This window comes from Octodon degus, unplaced genomic scaffold (assembly GCF_000260255.1).
Source record: "Octodon degus isolate 3935 unplaced genomic scaffold, OctDeg1.0 scaffold00019, whole genome shotgun sequence".
In the NCBI taxonomy this organism is placed as follows: domain Eukaryota; kingdom Metazoa; phylum Chordata; class Mammalia; order Rodentia; family Octodontidae; genus Octodon; species Octodon degus.
The window spans coordinates 18,133,672-18,140,882 of NW_004524595.1; the positions used below are offsets into that span (position 1 = coordinate 18,133,672).

The 7,211-nt window shown below is 43.5% G+C and overlaps 1 non-coding gene across 1 annotated transcript; it reads right to left on the reverse strand.

The window, feature by feature from the left end:
• Positions 1-1,843: 1,843 nt before the first annotated feature.
• Positions 1,844-1,963, reverse strand: LOC111815690. The gene has a single exon (XR_002820344.1). It is a non-coding gene; the product is annotated as a small nucleolar RNA SNORA26 (small nucleolar RNA).
• Positions 1,964-7,211: the final 5,248 nt, after the last annotated feature.

Consider the following 7,211-nt stretch of genomic DNA (forward strand, 5'->3'; position numbering starts at 1 on the left):
TAATTATCCCAGGGCTAGGCTCTAGGCAACGAAGGACCTCTCCTATACTACAAGACTTCTGGAATTATTCCAACTAGCCAATTCTAAATTTTTCCATTACTCTGGTTTTCTAGCTTCTGGTAACACTCATCTTTCCCACAAGACCTCTCCTGGCATGCATGACTTACAGCTGTAAGATCTGTAATCTTAATAAACTGTAGAGTCTCCCCACCCAGTTTCTTCTGTGTCTTCTTTGTGGTTTCATCTAATTGGGATCTCAGAAGCCCATTTTCAGCTGCCCATTTAGGAGCTTTGCCATCATGTCATTTCATAAAGATTCTGTACCAGTTTCCTCAGTAAACACTGGCGAATACTAATTTTTGTAGGAAGACAGATACCCTGAAATGTAGAATCTTAGGCCCACGGGTGATAAGTACCTGCAGAGTTCAAGAATCTGGGGGCCTTCTCTACTGCAAGTGTGTCATGCAGATGCCAAAGTGCGTCTAGTCAGTGCAATTAGTGGGAGTTTCCTGCTTCACCAATACACAAGCTCACATACAGAAAGCCAGTTTTAATACTTCTGTGAGAATCTGTTTTTAAAGAGCTAAGATAGAACAGACTAATACTGGATTGCTCAAGGGAATGTCTATGAGGTCCTTATGTGGTCAGAAACCATCTCTCATCATGTGGAATGGAAAATAATTCTCTATCGTCAGGGAACAGTAACAGCATAACCAGGTTTAGAACATTACAGTATAGTATGATGGACTTGGTTTGTCACTGAGTGGAGATGCTATCGTAAGGGCTTGTAAGAACTGACACAACATGGAAAATGCAAGGTGAATATGAAACCCTAGTGTAAGGATAATGTCTGTGTCAATTTGAGGGCAACAATGGCTGCTGCATAAGCCCTGGAACAGATCTTTAATACTAGAGTGTCCAATTAATGAGCTATATGCTTTGGGATTTGAGAGAAAAAAGATTATTCTAGAATGTCCAGTTATTCTACTGTTTTCATGCAAACTTTGGTAGAAGGTTTGTCAAAACTAGGTAAATTATGAGCAGATGTGTGAAGGGGTGGGGGGATTGCTAATGTCAGTGCTTCAAAGGAGGTAAAGTCTCCCTGTGTGTGTACCTGGAACAGCCTATAAAAACTAAACATGAACAGTATCCTTATATTAGATTCCCTACTCATCAGAATCCACTGACCATAATAACCAGACATCCACTAAATGTTTGCATAATTATTGTCTATGAAAAAATGAACAATATTGATTCCAGGTATTTTGGGGGTGAGTCTGAGTATCCAGATATTTTTGTTGCTTGTACACACTGGAGTTTGGCTCTAGTCACCTTTATAACCCCAGCCTTAATACAAAAACAAAAACAAAAATCTTTCCAGTTGTCCTTTCCTGTGTCTTCAGATGTTCTCGGAGTAACAGAGATATAAGAACATAGGTTTTTTTTTGCAATGTTCTGGTAGGTTGTTAAAAATTTCAGTGTTAAATACCAGCAACATGATTCAAATACCATTAAGTCCAAGGATAAGTTTAAACTTTTTTTTTTTTAAATGCATTTGATTATTGTAGAGTCTCACTACACAGCTCAGACTCATGGTGATCTTTCTGCTTTCAGCCTCCCTAGCACTGGGATTGCAGGCATACGCCACTACACTACGTCTCTGTGGCCAGCTCAGCCTGCCCTGGGGTTGGGACTGGCGTGGCATGTGGTACCGGGGATCAAACCACGGTCCCTGTGCTTGCCTAAGTCATCAGCTCCACAAGGATAAGTTTGAATTATCACTTATACTTGAAGTAAAAACTTGACAAAAGTGCTTAAAATGCAATGAAATTTTTTCTGGTTCAGTTGTGACTTTAGACACGATTCAAAGAGGAATTTTACTATCTCTTCTCTGGGTAATATGGAGGCTTCCTTATTCTTTTGTATTAGCTTATTTATGCCCAAGAGTGTAATTTTTTAAATTTTTCCATGAAATTCATCGTACCTAGAAAATAAGGAACAAGAATTTTAAGAGGAAATACATTTATTATCTTTTATTTTTATGTGGAATTCCAGAAATGATCCACTGGGCAAAACCACTACCTTATACAAAGTGCTTATCTCAGGAACTGCTTCTCGGCTCAGGTTGTGGTCACTGTGATGATATTCAACAGAACACTTCACATGAAAGGCAATAACACATTTTTTACGCTGAAAAGTGATGTTCTTATGACATCCAGCACCTTGTATTTGCTTCCCTATTTCACAATCACATGATTTATGCCACCAAATGAGTCAATGTTATACTTCATTGACTCCTTTTAGGCCAGGTTTGGAGGATGAACATGGATCTCCAGATAATGGCCTACTGATGAAAGCCCCATAAAATTTATTGGATTTTCATCATGTACTTTATGCAGTTGCCAAGCATTTTGTAAGATCAATTTAAAACAGAACAAAAGAGGACTTGAATACCACTTCTTTCCACAGGTCGATGCCCAATACTTATCAATGTTTTCATCAGCTCTGTCTATGCCTCCCACGAACTTGTTATATACTATGGTCATGTTTAGCTACATACTTGGATCTTTTTTAGTTTCTGGGAATAACAATTGACAAGACATGGGATCAAGACCAAGACCATATGAAACAACAGTGACAATACTGGCATTATTCCATCTGCAGGCAATACTGCCTATGACATCAGTTCCATAATTGACTGAGTTACTTTTTCCTCGTTTCTGGGACAAAATACCCAACACCCAGACTGAAGGAAGGAAAGGTTTAACTCATGGTTAGTGGTATAGTCCATACACTGCTGGCTCCAAGGCAGAGTGGCACAAGGCAGAGAGCAGCTGTTCATGGCAGCAGAAAAAACAACAAACAGCAAAGGGAGGAGCAGCAGCTATGGCAGCTAGGGAGACTCATTCCTCTCAGATTACCCACCCCAGGACAGGTATAGCACTCACACCCACAATTCTATCATTGGATCATGAATTAATCACAAACTGTAGAAGCTGCCTCATGACTGCGTGAGGCTTTGGGGGTACACCTAGACACAAACCATAACAATAATCAAATGCCTCTTTCTACTTTAGAGCTACATTTGATTCCACTGGAACTTGTCAGTGCAATCCTTTCTCATATCTGTTGTTTGATGTCCCACTGAACTGAACTTACCAAGCAGTTCAACATTGGTGAAAAAGTTACTCAATAATAAAATGGTATTGAAAGGTATCTGCATCACAGTATGGTGAGCACATTCATTAACTGAAAAACAATAAAGCAATTTTTCAACCAATCATCCTGAAGATTCTGAGCTGGTGGAGAGATAGGCTTTAGGTGCCTTGACTGAAGGATAGAACTATTTTTTTTGGGGGGGGGGCATACAGAAATCAAACTCAGGACCTTACGCTTGCCAGGCTGGCACTTGTGCCACTAAGCTATATCCCAGGCCCAAATGAAGGATAAATGATGCATCGACTTTGTATTTCTCATGTTTAGTTATTTGGGTTTTTACCCTGATACACATGAAACTAGCCCAAACCTGTGGTAACACACCAAAACTCATAGGCAAACTGAATACGCTTTTCTCAAATAAGTAGTTTGAACCGATGATGACCAAAATAAGGAACCATAGATTCATCAATGCTGATATACGTCCATTGGAACAAATTTCATACACCTCTCATTGTACTTGACAGGTCTCAACTTGGAAAATTTATCTACTGGGTCCTAGTTTGTACTGTCAGCAATGTGCAAGTTAGAAAATAGTTTTTAGGTCATATCTCATGGCAGCACTAAACAGTACATCATTATGCATCTGTTCTTTGATCGCAAAACATATGCCTTCTGGGAACTAAGACTAATCACTCAGGGAAATAATTCCCAGAAAACATTTTAATTTGGAGAGTCGAACCAAGATATACACCCTTAACTTTGAGCAAAGACTACTTGACAATGAAATGGGTTCAATGACTATCATCAAGGAAATGTTCAAAATTCTGTGGGAGTTCCCACCTCAGGGAGGAAATCCTTTGGTGTTTCTGTAACTCTACATGCTACGGGTTGTGCAATTAGGTCAGCTTTTGGCTACTTGTGGAGAGAGTTTGTTACTTTTTCCCCCCTTGATGGAGGAGGTTGCTGCGCAGTAGACATAGATGGAGCTGTAAGGAGATGCGATGAGGCACCGTGAGTCAGAGTCATCATCTTGAAGAACTCAGATTGTTTACTGTTTTACCTTTATTTTCTGAGTATCATCAGAAACAGGGGTTGTGACATTTTCAAGTGGCTGATAAATAATAAAGAGCCAGTTTCAGGCTCTGTATAAACCAGGTGCTTGGAAATCCTGTAGCTACTGACCATATGACCTGGATGATGTTGTTTCACTCCAAACCAGTGCTATACCTGCACATACAACTCAGGCTGCTGACCTCTGCGTGTGCTGGACACAAAAGGAGCCCAAGGTCCGCCCTTGCACCCGCTGGAGAGGCCAAAACAGAATTCGTTATCAAGTAGTGTCGAATCTTCCCTGTGGAATCAAAGTGCAAGCTTGCCACCGCTCCTGGCCTGCCCGGGAGAACTTCCGGTGGCCTTTAGCGGTGCCTGTGCCTCCCGCGGCCCCGGGTACCGGGCCTGGCGCCCGCCTCCCAGACGGTCAAGAGCTGTGCTGTGGGGCCGGGGAGATGACTCAGTAGAATAAGCGCTTGCCTGGCAAGCGCAGGGACCTGAGTTCAATCCCCAGTTCCGCCAAAAAGGAAAAAAAAAGCTGTGCTGTCCCTGAGTTCTGGCTGCAGGGAGCAGAAGAGCTCCGGGCGAAGCTCAAGGGGTCAAGGGGAGGCCTATCTCCTACCTGGACCCACATGGTGACCGAGAACCCCCTACTTCGGAGCCAGGGCGCCAGACATTCCTCCTGCGACTGAACAGGTCACAAACGCCGCTGGGTCGGCAGATCAAGGGCTACATGTTGACCAGCCAATCACCCGGAACCCTCTGCGCGGGAGAGGAGCAGGTAGGAGGACTGCGGGACAGGCAGCCAATCCTCGAGAAGACTGCGGAGGGCGGTTAGCCAATCTTCTAGGCGACTGGGCGGGAGCAGAGCGGCATGGCCAGCCAATTCCCGCAAGACTGGGAGGAGGTGGGACGCGGGAGGCAACCAATCATCCTGAAGATTCTGAGCCGGCGGGGAGGCGGGCTTTAGGACGCGTATCCAATTCCTGAGAAGAATCTGGGCCGGAGTTTGCCGGGGAGGCGGGTTCACGCCTTGACGACAGCCAATCGCCAAGAGCTCTTAGAAAAGCGAGACGGGTCCGATTATTGGCTGATTTAGGCCTTAGTCTTCCCGGTTGCTGTGTGCCTGTAGCGGGATCTGACCCGAAGTGTTGTGGAACATCCTTCTGGGAACAGATTCCACAGCCTCCCTCCCACCAGGCCCTGGCAGTGCTGGATCTGATTCTCTCTGGACAGAGCACCTTCCTCGGGTACTGTCCTGGAGAAGCCCTATGGTCACTCGCCCTCCCACTGAGTGTTAGGCTGTAGCTTTGAGTCACACAACCCGCTGGCATCCAGAACTGCTCATCTTGCCACACTTTTCCTCACTTGTAATCAGCAAAGGTTCATGGAGTGCCTTCTTTGTGCTCCGCAAACTCCCAAACTTTAAATGGACGAAACAAAGGCTTTCTTAGGCTGATATTGTAATAGGGGAAAAAAATCATGATGTGTCTTAGTGTGATCAGTGCTAAAGAGGAAAAAAATAACCATTTATTGCAATTTGAAAAACTAGTAACAGTGAGTCACCTTTCCTATGAATAAATAACCTTTTGACGCTAAGAAGCAAACAAAATCCATTGTGAATGGTGTGGCTGAATTGCTTTGAAAAATGCATTGTGTCGCAGAAATGAACGAAAATACATAAAATGCTTTTTACTAAGAGTGACAGCTACTTGGCACCCTGAGCCTCAGAGAAGCGACCTATTTTGGTTTGAATTTGATAATTCAGAAAAGAGTCTGAAGTGAACAAAGGCCATCACCCGAGGATTCAGGAGCAAGGATCACAGCCTGGGTGGCTGTCACACATGAGAAGACTCCTAAATAATGCGGGTGGAGTAGTATTAGAGCCCTTTGGTTTCCAAAACAGGAAAGGCTACAGCCTTTTATGCCAGCCTCTGAACAGACCCAATGCTTTCTTAGCTGTTCCCACTGTTCCCCCCACAGCAAGGGCCCTATCTCCATCAGCCACTTCACCCTGAGTCTCAGCCCTTCCTATATTTTTTTGTTTCCTATCTCTTCACCGACTTCCTCTCTGTCCTTTGCTCATCTGTCTGGGTCCAGACATGGTTCTAACCACTATTCATACTGTCCCTTAATAACATTGACTTACCTCCTCTTCCTTAGCCTCCTTATCCTCCTCTTGAAGTAGCACTCTTCAGAATATCCTTTATTAATGTTTCTATACACACCGTTTTACATCCTTTGTAGGTGTATGACTTTGAGCAAAAACAGTCTGGTGAGCACATTTATTAACTGAAAAACAATAAAGCAATTTTCAACCACACAAGCAAGTAATACTCTGAGAATGCTTTATGTGTGCTCTTGCAGGGCCTGTCCCACCTATGTCACACTGATCATACCATCTCTCACTCTGCTCATCTCATTCACTCCTCTATTCCTCTCTCCCTTGCCCCGCCAATTAAATGCACCCTCCCATATTTTTAAGTAGTAAAATGTGTATGCTTCTCAGAGTGTAGTTGAGTGACGTCGTAAATGAGAGGAAACAATAATTGTGTACTACAGTAAAAGGCATGCCCAATCCTTGGAAGCACAAGCCTCATGTTGTGATGTGTTTTTAGAATCAACATGTGCTGAGAACCCACCATATACTAAAGCACTATAAAAAACCCAGGAGTAAACAGACAAAATTCCAAACGTGAACCTTGCCCTTGTGGAACTTCCATCTTGTGGATATAACAGATATAAGGTCATTTAGAATATGTAAAACTATCGCTTAAAAAAAGCTAAATTGGAGGTGTAAAGGTTGATTTAAAAAAAAAAAAAGCCTGATGAGGGAGAACGTTGAAGACGAGTCTATGAAGCCAAGGAGAGGAGCTTGGGGTCTGGTTCCACGTGGAGGGAAGGACATATATGGAGTTGTGCTCTCTGTGGAAGCAGAGGACAGCTGCTGGGACTTCTGCACAGGTGCCTCATGCAGGGCAGGCAGAGTACAGGATAGTGCA